The sequence below is a fragment of the Pelophylax lessonae genome (assembly GCF_965119305.1).
Source record: "Pelophylax lessonae genome assembly, chromosome: 4".
Lineage (NCBI taxonomy): Eukaryota > Metazoa > Chordata > Amphibia > Anura > Ranidae > Pelophylax > Pelophylax lessonae.
Genome location: NC_138771.1, coordinates 73,619,638 through 73,635,208, shown reverse-complemented (window position 1 = coordinate 73,635,208; position 15,571 = coordinate 73,619,638). Strand labels below are relative to the sequence as shown.

Below are 15,571 nucleotides of genomic sequence, written 5' to 3'. Positions count from 1 at the left end.
CCATCAGCGTTGCTCTTAACATAAAATGTGCCCATCAGCATGTCCCTTATCATAAAATATGCCCATCAGTCTGCACTTGATAAAATAAGCAACCCCCTTAAAAATGTGACTCACATACCTTTGGGGGCAGAAAATGCGAGAGCCAAGAGCCGCAAACAGCAGGGGGGCAGGCGTGCACTTGACATCTAGCCCCAACTCACGGCCTGAGTGAGTCGGGAGCGGTAGAAAGAAGGAGTGGGGTGGGGCGCATACACGGGACGTCACTGGTTGCTTGGACATGTGAGGTCCCAGCAAACCAAGGACTGCTTATAGTGGCGGCCTGACAGTCCAGGTGGAAGCATCGTGCAGTCCGTTCTTTGACCGCGGGCTACCATTTACTGACGGCTGGCCTAGGCTATAAGAAGATTGGCCAAGACCCTGAAACTGAGCTGCAGCACAGTGGCCAAGACCATACAGTAGCTTAGCAGGTTCCACTCAGAACAGGCCTCGCTTTGGTCGACCAAAAAAGTTGAATGCACATGCTCAGTGTCATATCCAGAGGTTGTCTTTGGGAAATAGATGTATACGTGCGGCCAGCATTCCTACAAAAGTTGAAGAGGTGGGGGGTCAGGCTGTCAGTGCTCAGACCATACACCACACACTGCATCAAATTGCTCTGCGTGGCTGTCGTCCCAGAAGGAAGCCTCTTCTAAAGATGATGCAGAAGAAAGCCCGCAAACAGTTTGCTGAGGACAATCAGACCAAGGACATGGATTACTGGAACCATGTCCTGTGGCCTGATGAGATGAGACCAAGATAAACTTATTTGGTTCAGATAGTGTCAAGAGTGTGTGGCGCCGGCGGCAACAAGGTGAGGAGTACAAAGACAAGTGTGTCTTGCCTACAGTCAAGCATGGTGGTGATGGTGGGAGTGTCATGGTCTGGGGCTGCATGAGTGCTGCCGACACTGGGGAGCTACAGTTCATTGAGGGAACCATGAATGCCAACATGTACTGTGACATACTGAAGCAGAGTATGATCCCCTCCCTTCAGAGACTGGGCCACAGGGCAATATTCCAACATAACGACCCCAAACACACCTCCAAGACGACCACTGCCTTGCTAAAGAAGCTGAGGGTAATCCGTTGATCTCTGTTTTTACACTAGTAGCCATGTCCCATCACAGTTAGAAACACGCCCCTAGGACACACCTAACCCCTCCCTCTCCAATACAGTTAACCCCTTACCTGCCAGTGTCATTTTTACAGTAACAGTGCATATATATAGCACTGATTACTGCAGTAATGTCACTGGTACCCCCAAAAGTGTCAAAAATGTCAGTCAAGGGTCCGATCTGTCTGCCGCAATGTCGCAGTCCCGCAAAAAAAAAAAATCACAGATCGCAGCCATTACTCGTTAAAAAAAAAAAAAACACCAAAAATGACAGAAATCTTTCCCTTAGTTAGTAAACACAATAACTTTTGCGCAAACCAATCAAAATACGCTTATTGTGATTTTTTTTTACCAAACATAGGTAGCAGAAAAAACAAATTGACCAAAAATTTTTAAAAAATTTGATTTTTACATTTTTTTGGGTGGGAATTTCATATAAAAAAATTTGAAAAATATTGTTATTTTTTCAAAATTTATGCTCTTTTTTTGTTTATAGCGCAAAAAGTAAAAATCGCACAGGTGATCATATACCACCAAAAGAAAGCTCTGTTTGTAAGAAAAAAATGACGTACATTTAGTTTGGGTACGGCGTCGCACGACCGCGCAATTGTCAGTTAAATTCGCACAGCGCCGAATCGCAAAAAGTGGCCCAGACGTAAGACAGCAAAATCCTCCGGTGGTAAAGGGGTTAACATAATTTGGCCACACCCACTGTTCACCACGGCCTGCTACGTGAACCGCATTATTCTTCTACTTGGTGTGCCCAAAGGTACCCCAGGTCTCTTACAATCCTAGCACCACCCCTGGCACAATGAACGCCATGCTTACTCTTCACTGTGCCACACTAAGTACACCACTTTTATTTTTTTAACAGAAAAAAAGAAAAAAAAACACTTTTTTTATTTTTAATTAAGCAGCCGAGCCCAACTTATGATTTTGCACACAGACCCACCGATTTCATAAAACGCCCCTCATATGACAGAATCAGTCCTGTGATTGGCTGGTCCCTCCTGCCCTCCCCCTACTGGGGTAAAGATTCTGTCAAAGGGGGGTTAAGCATACCTAATATATAGCAATTGAAGGAACAGCATGAATATCTATAAAACAATGATAAGAATATAGGAAACCATACATTACTATTCCGAATACATTAGTCACTTGTTTTCTCTCCCGGCCAATGCAAACCTATCAGCTGGTGCCAGGCTGGTGTATGACCCCCATAGCGAGTAACCCCTCTCCTGTCTGATCTCAGGGCTGAGAAATGACAAGCTTTCTGGGCAAAACTGACAGTTAAAGCATCTGCTTAGCTGGTCTGATGATTCACAAGCCCCTACCACAATGCAAAGCCAAGCAAGTGACACCAATACCTCCTGTTGCAACTTCTTTTGTGACGCACCCACTCATTTAAACATGAAAGCGCATCATCACACCACTAAAAATGCTTGTTACCAGCTTCCTCAGTCATTGAAATTTAGTGGATTGGCATAACTGCCAGGCAACCAGAATTTTTATACGAAGGCCAACAGTAGTGATCCCTGTGTCCCTGTCATGTTGTGTTTATTTATAGGTTCCTTGCACTGAATTTTTCTCTGTATAATCTGATGTTTTATGAAGAAAATATATATGAAATGTAGATGAAGGTGCTAAATCTAATTCTTCTTTTCTATTGCAGATGAAGGCAGAATTTTATTGCAGACGGATCCCACGCAGCAGGCCTTCCCCAGTGAGCAACAACGTGACATCCACATTGAGGGCCAACCAAAATGTGATGTACACATTAAGACTCCAGAAGAATGTGACGTTCCTGTTGAGACTTCAGCAGAATGTGGCATTCCCACTGAGACTCAGGCAGAATGTGACATTCCTGTTGTGACATCACCAGAATGTGACGTTCCCCATGAGACTGCAGAAGAAAGAGACGTTCATGTTGAAACTTCATCACAATATGAAGTTCACATTGAGACTGCTCTAGAATGTGACATTCACAATGGTACTCCTCCAGAATGTGATGTTCACAATGAGACTAATCAAGAATGTGACTTTCACATTAAGACCTCTCCAGAAATTCATCATCACAATGAGTCTCCTCCAGAATGTGATGTTCCTGCTGAGACTCAGGAAGAATGTGATAGTCCTACTGAGACTCAGGCTGAATGTGACATTCCTGTTGTGACATCACCAGAATGTTACGTTCACGTTGAGACTACAGTAGAAAGAGACGTTTATGTTGAAACTTCATCACAATATGACGTTGACATTGAGAGTGCTCCAGAATGTGAAGTTCACAATGGTACTCCTCCAGAATGTGATGTTCACAATGAGACGTCTCCCGAATTTCATCATCACAATGAGTCTCCTCCAGAATGTGATGCTCCCGCTGAGACTCCAACAGAATGTGATGTTCCCTCATATACTTCGGAAGAATGTGATGTTCTCGCTGACACTCCGGAAGAATGTGATGTTCACTTTGAAACTCCAAAACAATGTGACATTTACACTGAGACACCTCCAGAATGTGAGGTTCATACTGAGACTTCTCCTGAATATGAGGTTCACGAAAAGAATCCACCAGAATGTCACATTCACATTGAGATTTTACCAGAATGTGACATTCCCTTTGAAACACCACCAGAATGTGATGTTCATGTTAAGACTGTAGCACAATGTGATGTTCATGTTGAGACTACAGCACAATGTGACGTTCATGTTGAGAATGCACCAAAATACCAGGGGAGCCATGGGATCACCTCCTCCAGTGAAGATGGGAGCAAGCTTACAAAAATAGAGAGGCAGATACTGGTGGTAGGGGATTCAGTTATTAAAGGGACAGAGAGAGCAATCTGTCAGAAAGACTGTGATCAACGAACAGTATGTTTTTTCCCGAATGCACGGGTTCGGGACATTGCAGAACAGATGGACAAATTGTTGGATGAGGCTGGGGAGGACCCAGCTGTCATGGTACATATTGGCACCAACGACAACATCAGAAGAAGATGGAGCATTCTACAAAATGATTTCAGGGCCTTAGGGGCTATATTGAAGAAAAGGACCTCCAAGGTAGTATTTTCAGAAATACTGCCTGTACCTCGAGCCACAACAAGGAGACAGCAGGAGGTTATGGGGCTTAACAGGTGGCTGAAGAACTGGTGCAAGAAGGAGGGTTTTGGCTTCATGGAGAACTGGACTGACTTTTCAATTAATTACCTGCTCTACAGCAGGGACGGATTTCACTTAAACGAGCAGGGTGCAACTCTGTTAGGAAAGAAAATGGCCAAAAAGTTGGAAAAAATGTTGAATTCGCCAAAATGTGTTGTTCACGTTGAGAATTCTCCACAATGTAACATTCCCGCCGAGACACTGGCAGAATGTGACGTTCCGGCTAAGACTACAGCAGATTGTGACGTTTCCGCTGACACTCCAGCAGATTGTGACGTTCCCACTAGGTCTTCGACAGTATGTGAGGATCCCGTTGAGACCCTAGCAGAATGCGATATTCCCAATGAGACTCCAGCTGAATGCAACATTCCCAATGAGACTCCAGCAAAATGCGACATTCCCAATGAGACTCCAGCAAAATGCGACATTCCCAATGAGACTCCGGCAGAATGCGACATTCCCAATGAGACTCCGGCAGAATGTGACATTCCCATCGAAACTCTACCACAATGTGATGTTCACATTGCGACTTCACCTGCATGCGACATTCACATTGCGACTGCACCAGAATGTGATGTTCATGTTGAGACTCCACTAAAATGCCAGGGGAACATCTTCTTCAGTGAAATCGGAGCCACGGTTACAAGAAAGGATCGGCAGATGCGGGACGAAATCATTAGAAGGATAGAGAGGGCAAACCGTCACAAAGATCGTTATCACCGTGTCACAAAGATCGTTTTCGCCGAACAGTATGATTTTTAACAGGCGCTCATGTTCAGGACATTGTGGATTGCATGGACAGATTGTTGGATGGGGCTGGGGAGGACCCAGCTGTCATGGTACATATTGGTACTAACGACAAAGTTAGAGGAAGATGAACCGCCCTACAAAATGATTTCAGAGACTTAGGGACTATACTGAAGAAAAGGACCTCCAAGGCAGTATTTTCAGAAATTCTGCCCATACCTGGAGCCACACCAGAGAGACAGCAAGAGCTTGGTGCACTTAACAAGTGGCTGAGGAACTGGTGCAGGGAGGAAGGATTTGGGTTTCTGGAAAACTGGGCTGACTTTTCATACCGTTACTGGCTCTATACCAGAGATGGGCTGCACTTAAATGAGCAGGGTGCTGCTCTATTGGGAGAGAAGATGACCAAAAAGCTGGAAGAAATTCAAGTTGAGGCTCCACCAAAATACCAGAGGAACCTTGGGAACAACTCCTCCAGTGAAGATGGGGGCAAGGATACAGGAAAGAATAGGCAGATACTTGTGGTAGGGGATTCTATTATTAGAGGAACAGAGAGGGCAATCTGTCACAAAGATCGTTCTCGCCGAACAGTATGTTGTTTACCGGGCTCTCGAGTTTGGGACATTGTAGACAGCATGGACAGATTGTTGGATGGCGCTGGGGAGGACCCAGCTGTCATGGTACATATTGGTACTAACGACAAAGTTAGAGAAAGGTGGAACGCCGTAAAAAGTGATTTCAGGGACTATCTATCTATCTATCTATCTATCTATCTATCTATCTATCTATCTCTATTTTTATCTCTATCTATCTATCTATCTATCTATCTATCTATCTATCTATCTATCTATCTATCTATCTATCTATCTATCTATCTATCTATCTACACAGTGACAGTATACAGTAATAGATAGGTACTTTCAGAGATTTGCTTGTAGTAGGAAAGTGGCTCTGTGTCTGTCTGCCTGAGCCCAGGAGAAAGCATGCGGCTGCAGTATAGAGCAAAGTAACTGTGATAGGTTGTTTCCAGCATGTCAGTGTGCTGGGAGCCATCTGATTGGTTACAGGGAGGAGCTAAGCTCTCTCACTCTAGGATCATATTACCAGACCAGTCTCTATTGAATGAGTGAACGAGTCATCCAGTTCACTGAAAAGAATCAATTCTAAAGGCAGACTTGGAGAGCAGAAATTTTATTTTATTTTAAAAATAACCACAATAACAATACCGTGTGTATGCGATACCGCGAAATATCGCATTACCGAAAACCGGCATATCTCTACACCCACCACAGTGCTCCAGCAAGCCAGCCACCCACAACAGGGCGACACCAAGCCAGCCACCCACAACAGTGTTCCAGCAAGCCACCCACAACAGGGTGACACCAAGCCAGCCACCCACCCACCACAGTGTCCCAGCAATCAAGCCACCCACAACAGGATGACAACAAATCAGCCACCCACCACAGTGTTCCAGCAAGCAAGCCACCCACCCACAACAGGGTGATACCAAGCCAGTCACCCGCCACAGTGTTCCAGCAAGCAAGCCAGCCACCTACCACAGTGTTCTAGCAAGCAAGCCACCGACAACAGGGTGAGAACAAGCCAGCCACCCACCACAGTGTTCCAGCAAGCCAGCCACCCACAACAGGGTGACACCAAGCCAGCCACCCACCACAGTGTTCCAGCAAGCAAACCACCCACAACAGGGTGACAACAAGCCACCCACCCACCGCAGTGTTCCAGCAAGCCAGCCATCCACAACAGGGTGACACCAAGCCAGCCACCCACCACAGTGTTCCAGCAAGCCAGCCACCTACCACAGTGTTCCAGCAAGCAAGCCACCCACAACAGGGTGACACCAGGCCAGCCACCCACCACAGTGTTCCAGCAAGCAAGCCACCCACAACAGGGTGACACCAAGCCAGCCACCCACCACAGTGTTCCAGCAAGCCAGCCACCCACAACAGGGTGACACCAAGCCAGCCACCCATCACAGTGTTCTAGCAAGCAAGCCACCCACAACAGGGTGACACCAAGCCAGCCACCCACCACAATGTTTCAGTAAGCAAGCCACCCACCACAGTGTTCCAGCAAGCCAGCAACCCACCACAGTGTTCCAGAAAGCCAGCCAGCCACCCACCCACCACAGTGTTCCAGCAAGCCAGCCAGCCACCCACCACAGTGGTCCAGCAAGCCAGCCACCCATAACAGGGTGACACCAAGCCAGCCAACCACCACAGTGTTCCAGCAAGCCAGCCAGCCACCCACCACAGTGTTCCAGCAAGCCAGCCACCCGCAACAGGGTGACTCTAAGCCAGCCATTCAACCAACCAACCAACAGTGTTCCAGCAAGCAAGCCACCCACAACAGGGTGACACCAAGCCAGCCACCCACCACAGTGTTCCAGCAAGCAAGCCACCCACAACAGGGTGACCCCAAGCCAGCCAACCACCACAGTGTTCCAGCAAGCAAGCCACCCACAACAGGGTGACACCAAGCCAGCCACCCACCACAGTGTTCCAATGAGCAAGCCACCCACAACAGGGTGACCCCAAGCCAGCCACCCACCACAGTGCTCCAGCAAGCAAGCCACCCACAACAGGGTGACAACAAGCCAGCCACCCACCACAGTGTTCCAGCAAGCCAGCCATCCACAACAGGGTGACACCAAGCCAGCCACCCACCACAGTGTTCCAGCAAGTCAGAAACCCACAAAAGGGTGACACCAAGCCAGTCACCCACCACATTGTTCCAGCAAGCCAGCCAGCCACCCACCACAGTGTTGCAGCAAGCCAGCCACCCACGACAGAGTTCCAGCAAGCCAACAACCCACAACAGGGTGACACCAGGCAAGCCACCCACCAAAGTGTTCCAGCAAGCCAGCCAGCTACAACAGGGTGCCAGCAAGTCACCCACACTGCCAGGCATCAGCCACCCACCCACAACAGTGTGACAGCAGCCAGCCACCCACAACAGGGTGACACCAGGCAAGCCACCCACCAAAGTGTTCCAGCAAGCCAGCCAGCCACAACTGGGTGCCAGCAAGTCACCCACACTGCCAGGCATCAGCCACCGACCCACAACAGTGTGACAGCAGCCAGCCACCCCAAAACAGGGTGCCAGCAAGCCACCCACACTGCCAGGTGTCAGCCACCGACCCACAACAGTGTGCCAACAAACCACCCACACTGCTAGGCGTCAGCCACCGACTGACAACAGGTTGCCAGCAAGCCACCCCCACTGCTAGGCATCAGCCACCGACCCACAACAGGCTACCAGCAAGCCACCCAAACTGCCAGGCGTCAGCCACTGACCCACAACAGGGTGACAGCAGCCAGCCACCCCACAACAGGGTGCCAGCAAGCCACCCACACTGCCAGGCGTCAATAACAGATATGTTTATGAAAAAAAAACAGGTGTCACTGTCTAGATTTAGATGGAAGATCCCAACTGCTGGACAGAGTAATCACAGAGATAATTGTCACTGATAACCAGCCATTTACAATGGTGTCTGACTCAGGATTTAAGTGGCTGATGTCCATACTTGAGCCAAGCTACACACTGAAGAGTGAGAAGTATTATCGAACCAAAATGCTGCGAAAGATTCACCAAAAGGTCGTCGAGAAAGTAAAAGGCTATGCTGCAACCAGAGAATGCTGGCAACTCACTCTCATTCACGACTGACTGCTGGTCAGGACAAAAAGTCAGGCGAGTCATTAACGATTCTTTCATGCCACTTCATTGACAGTGGATGGACATAAAGCCAATTGGTGTTGGATACAAAAGTGATGCACGGATCCCACACTGAGTACAGTAGAGAAATGTTTCTAGGCATGCTTGAAGACTGGGGAATCAACAAAGACTGAGTGATGCTTGTGTTTCTTCAAGACAATGGAGCAAACATGCAGAAAGGAATGAGGCTTGCTGATATGTCAGACTTCAGTATCATGGCACACAACACCCTCCAACTTTTAAATGATGGTCTGTCAAGCCAAAGAGCTTTGGTTGATATATGTTTTGAGAAGCATGAAGAGATTAAAAATGTTGTGCTTGCAAGTCTTTTGAATCCTTGATACAAAAACCATGCTTTCTCTTCTGATGATGTATTGGCTAAGGCAAAACAATGGCTGACAGAAGATATTCAACAGGAGGTGCAGGAGGTTACTGCCGAGAAGACAAGTCCAGAACAGCATTTTTATAATGTGAAAGAGCAGCATGCTGCAAAAACAGAAAAATGTCCAAAAAGGCCGCTATTTTTCAGGCATGTGTTGGACCAGCTATGAGGGGAGGGGAGGTTGGAGGCCGGTACTTTTTCTTTTTATGTGTGTGTTGGACTGGCTATAAAGGGAGATTGGAGGCCGGTACTTCTTTTTTACAGGTGTGTGTTTGACCGGCTATGAGGGGAGGTTGGAGGCCGGTATTTTTTTTAGGCGTGTGTTGGACTGGCTATAGGGGAGGTTGGAGGCCAGTACTTTTTTTCCCCAGGTGTGTGTTGGATCGGCTATGAGGGGAGGTTGGAGGCCGTTATTTTTTCAGGTGTGTTTGACCGGCTAGAAGGGAAGGTTGGAGGCTAGTATATTTTCAGGGATGTGTTGGACCGGCTATGAGGAGAGGTTGAAGGCCGTTATTTTTCAGGCGTATGTTGGACCGGCTATGAGGGGAGGTTGGAGGTCGGTGTTTTTTTTTTAGGCGTTTGTTGGACTGGCTATAAGGGGAGGTTGGAGGACGGTATTTTTCCAGGTGTGTGTTGGACCAGCTATAAGGGGAGGTTGGAGGCTGGTATTTTTCTCAGACAGGTTTTGAACAGCCTGTAATGGAAGGTAGTTTCACATATGATTGCAAATATATGTAACCAAAACCTCTGTTTTGAATGAAATTATTGAACTAGTTTAGACTCTGAATGTTTTTTTACTTTATATATCACAATTTGGAAATGACAGTAGAGTAGAGTTAGGGACTGCACTTTGCAGAGGGGCCTTGACGTGGCAGTGCAGCTTCAGATATATTTGCAAATGTATCCAACATAAATCCAATACAAATTGCTGAAACATTGTAGATTTTTTCTTATTTTGCTGATTGGCTGCCCATGCGCACCTTACTTTAACCAGTTCCTGACCACCCGCCGCCTTTTTACTGCGGCAGGGTGGCTCTGGCAGGAAAAGCGAGGGTCTATGGGGCCTATGGGGCGCCCTCCCGCATGCCCTCAGTCCCCGCGATGGTCTGATTCGGTATAGAACTGATAAGTCATCAGGTCCAGGCCAATGATGATTTTTGGCCTGGACCTGGTGATCGGTTCTGACCAATGACAAACCGACCTGTGTAATGTAAACACAGGCACAGGAAAAGGTCCTCCCTTCCCTCCTGGAGTCTTTTTTGGATTCCAACGTGAGAGAAGAGAGGATTAAACTAGTACACCAACAGCACATATACACACACCTAGCTAGGCACATTTAACGCCCCGATCACCCCCCAGTTAACCCCTACGCCCCCTGTCACATTGAACACTATATACAGTATATAGTGGTTTTGCTGATTTCTGTAATAGTGTGCCTTGTGACTTCATTTAGCGTTAGCAACAGTTAGTTTCTGTCCCAAATAGGTTTAGGGTACCCACCATCCCCCCAATAAAGATTTAACCCCCTGATCACCCCCAGTTAACCCCTTCATTGCCCTGTCACAGTGTCACTTTTATAGTGTACAGTTTTTTTTCTGATCACTATTATTAGTGTCACAGGTGACATTAGTTAGCATTAACACTAATTAGCGTCAGTCTAGGACAGCGCAGATCCCCGCCGCATAGTTAGAAATATAATTTAACCCTTTGATTACCAGTAACACACACATACACACACACTAAACACCTCCATTACTAGTATAGTATATGAACGGATCAATATCTTTTATCTGATTAGAACTATACTAGCATCCCCAATAGTTTTAGGGTTCCCAAAATGCAGCATTAGCAGGATCGGCCACGACACCCGCCAGCATCTGCGCTTAGCCCCTCCGCCCAGCCCACTCCACCCAGGCAAGTGCAGTAATCAATAGATTACTGTCACTTCCAAAAACACACAAAATCGCAGCGTTAGCAGAGTCAGGCCTGATCTCTGCTAGCACTAGCAGTTCTTTTTTTGTAGCGTTTCAAATAGTCCTGGACAACCAGGTGCTTTTTTACCTGTGAGTCACACTAAGTACCTATAAATGTTGTGGCTAAAATGTCCAAACGGAGGTACACTAGTGAAGAGGCCTACAGGATACTGTCCATGTCAGATGAGGGGAAGCCTCACAGGCAGAATCAGGGTCAGTATACGAACCTGTAGAGAGCAGTGGCTCCCTGACAGATAGCTCCGACGACGGAGGGGTCCCTGCTAAGGTCAGGCATACCTGACCCCGTTCTGGAGTTGCTGAGGTGCAGAGATCGCAGGGTGCTAGTATGCAGCAGAGTGTTGGTACTAGTGCCGCTCAAACGTCAGGTGAACTGGCAAGCACTAGCGGCCTAGTACACCCTGGTCGTAGACAAACCAGCACTGCAGTAACACTTGCTGACGTGATGAGTCCCATAAGTGCAGTTAGAGCTGGTGCGGTGGCTAGCACAAGTTGTGGACCGCAGCCACCAAGAATTTGAACACAGGCCCGTAGAGCCCATAGTGTCCTCCCTGATGCGCTGGCATATCTTAATTGGCAGCCCACAGATTCTACAGCGCCCGTACTTTCCCCATTCACTGCCCAACCCGGAATTCAGGTGGTTTATATGCTAGTCAATTCATCACCGTCAATCCAAATTTGTCCCTTGCCAGACCATTCGGCTGGAAACCTATAACGGTTTCCGAGTTTAAAACTTTTCTGGGCCTATCCCTCAACATGGGCATAACTAAAAGGAGTGAACTGTGGTCATATTGGTCCACTAACCCAGTCCTCCATATCCGCGTGTTCTCTGCTGCCATGGCCAGGGGGAAATACGAGCAAATTCTGCGGTTCATGCACTTCAGTGACAATGAACTCTGTCGTCCTCGGGGAGACCCTGGATATGACCGGCTCCACAAAATTCGACCCCTCGTAAACCACTTCAATCAGCGGTTTGCAGCCTTGTTTACCCCCAACAAGTTGTCTGCGTTGATGAGTCCCCTGATTAGGTTTTCTGGCCGCCTTGCTTTCAAGCAGTTTCTCCCCAGCAAGTGTGTCAGATACGGGTTCAAGCTGTATAAGCTTTGTGACAGGCCCTGTCACCCTGTCACGACAGCCCTTTACCATGGGATCTGTTATGTCCAATGACAGCTGATTACACATAAACAGACTTACCAGTTATCATCTCTCCTTTCCTCACATGCCGTGACTGTGTTAGAAAAGGAGACCCGATAAACAGCAATTGTTTACACTGAGAATCAAGGTCAGTGCCCTGATTATCAGTGCAGCCCCATCAGTGCCAATCAGTGCTGCCCATCAGTGCAGTCTCATCAGCGTCCATCAGTGCAGCCTCTTCAGTGCTCATCAGTGCAGCCTCTTCAGCGCCCATCAGTGCAGCCTCATCAGCACACATCAGAGAAGAAGAAAAATGACTTATGACATGGTATATGGATACAGGATGATATCTAAGAGCAGGGGAGGGCTGGCAGCCTTAGGCCTGGGGTACAAGTCCAGTCAAGTGGCCCATTGAACCACCGAATCAACTTACCATCCATGCCCACCTGGTTTTAAAACGGATATTCATCTTATATAGCAAGACAAATTTGATACAATGTGGTATCATAATTAAATTATAAAAAATAAAACTTTTGATCAATTTAGATCAGTATGTATTCTGCTACATATTTTTGGTAAAAAAACAAAAAATAATAAGTGTATATTGATTGGTTTGTGCAAATTTTATTGTGTCTACAAACTATGGGATACATTTATGGATTATTTTTTTTTTTTATTGTTTTTACTAGTAATGGCGGCGATCAGTGCTTTTTAATGGGACTTAGCCATTGCGACGGAAAAAGCTGACACTTTGTGACACTTTTTGGGGACCAGTAACACTAATACAGTGATCAGTGCTAAAAAATGCACTGCTACTGTATAAATGACAATGGCAGGAAAGGAGTTAACACTAGGGCAGACCGCCATTCTGTCATTTTCCTGCATGATCGCAGGTGACCTGCTGATTGGCTCCCGCTGTGTCGCGCCCCCTAGAACCCATGCACAAAATCACACACCAGTATGTGATTTTGCTCAGCCAAGCCGCCCTGCAACACTATATATGCGGTGGGTGGTCTGGAAGTGGTTAAGCTGGAAGAGTGGGTCCTGTAGTCCTTCACTAGTTGGGGGGGTTACATCCCCAAAAGCAAAGGACTACAAGTCTAAGCATGAACCCTGGCTGAGATCTAATCATGTGACCTCCTCCTTTGCGGCCAGCTTACGCTCCCATGACACAAGGGGGAGCCCTATGGGACCTCAGGGACCCAATACCTTTAACTGGACTGTATACAGCCTGTATATTGATGTCTAGCTGCTCTTGGCTCTATATACCTGTCTCATACCTGTATAATACAGGTATGAGACAGGTATATAGTGCCAGGAACAGCTAGACATCAATATACATGTATACAGTGCCAGGGGGTAGCAGAGTACAGGGAAATATGCTCCACATGTCCATACATGACACTTTTTTTTTTTTTGGCACTCACTGCTCTTCTCCGACTCCATAGTGAGTGTACAGCTTGTATAAATTGTGTAGATTTGCTGTCCCCTCAAAATAACCTAACAAAAGTGAGTACACCCCTAAGGCCCCTTTCACACATACGGTCCGATCAGATCCACCTGTCAGTTTTTCAGGCGAACCTGATCAGATACCCCATGCATCCCTATGGGGCAGCGGATGTCAGCGGAGACATGCCTGCTGACATCCAATCCGATCCTGTCCGTCAAATCCGGACAGATCGAAACCCTATTTTCCATCCATCTGGTGGATCGGATGAGAATGGAAAGGCGGTCCGTTCTCATCCGATTCCCCCATAGAGGACAGCGGGGATCTGACACCTCTGTCACGCACACAGAGTGGAGACGGAGCTGTCATCCGCCTGCTCAGCGGGGATCGGCGGATAGATCCCCGCTGAGAGAAAACTGAATTTTCTCTTACGTCATCTGACAGTCGCCGCCCCTCATATAGTCTTCACCAATGGGTATTGACCTTTTATCCACAGGAGCAAGCAAGGCATAAGACTTGTTAAAAACACAAACAATTTGCATAGACACACCTGTAGGGTGCTGTCCCACTGGTCCAATACCCCCCTGCTATCAGCATTTCCAACTCAGTTTGGTAGCAAGCAGAAGATAGTCCAAAAAAAACCACAAAAGAGGGGCGGGGGCGGCGACTGTCAGAGGACTCAGAGAAAGGAATTTTGCGGTAAGATTTTACAAAAACTGAATTTTTGTAAAATCTTACCTGTAAAATTCCTTTCTCTGAGTCCTCCGACAGTCGCCGCCTCCTCTAAGTCCTCACTGATGGGTATTGTCATCTGCTCCGCAGGAGTAGCTAGGCATATAGACTTAGTTAAAAACAAAAGGCATTTGCATGTATACACCCCTGGGGGCTGTCCCATCTGGTCAATATCCCCCTGCAGTGACCACTCCCAACTCAGTTTGGTAGCATAGCAGTAAGTAACAAGAACCCCATAGAGGGGCGGGGGCGGCGACTGTCGGAGGACTCAGAGAAAGGAATTTTACAAGTAAGATTTTACAAAAATTCAGTTTTCTCTTACGTCCTCCGACAGTCGCCGCCTCCTCTAAGTCCTCACTGATGGGATGTCCCAAAGCAGTATAGACATGAGGGGTGGGAGACACAACCGTAGAACAAAGCAACGCAGTACCCACATCAGAGTAAGGAATCTTACATGCACTGTAAGAGAACCTTCTGGGCAACAAAACAATGTTCAACAGGAGCAACAGCCCAGGAAAGCAAATACCAACAGCCAGGGACCCATAAAAAAACAAGGGTCCTTCATGGCACTGCCGCACTGAGAACTTTGCGGCCAAAGGAAGCAGCAGCCGATGCCAGAACATCTACCTTGTAGAATTTTGAGAAAGTGTGCACCGACGACCAAGTCGCAGCCTTGCACACCTGGGCCACCGAGGCCCTATGCCAACAAGCCCAGGACGTACTCACAGATCTAGTAGAGTGCGCCTTAACAGGGAAGGGTGGAACCCGTTCCTTTAAAGCATAAGCCTGCTCAATGCTCTGTCTGATCCATTTGGCAATAGTTGCTGCGGACGCAGCCATGCCCTTCCGAGATCCCTCAGGAAGAACAAATAGGGAATCCGTATCACGAAAGGATTCTGTAGACGACAGGTAAACCCTAATCGCCTGGACAACATCCAAAGAATGCAACGCAATCTCCTTTGGATGCTTAGGCTTCGTGCAAAGCGAAGGCAGGACAATTTCCTCATTAAGGAGGAATACAGTGACCACCTTGGGAAGAAAGGACGGGAGTGTTCTCAACACCACCTTATCCTTGTGGATTATCAAGTAAGGGGAGCG

General features: G+C 47.5%; 1 pseudogene across 1 annotated transcript in view; it reads right to left on the bottom strand.

The window, feature by feature from the left end:
* The window catches only part of LOC309552515, a 78,247-nt pseudogene that overhangs the window by 41,947 nt on the left and 20,729 nt on the right, over positions 1 to 15,571 (bottom strand). The gene's annotated exons all lie outside the window — the stretch shown is intronic.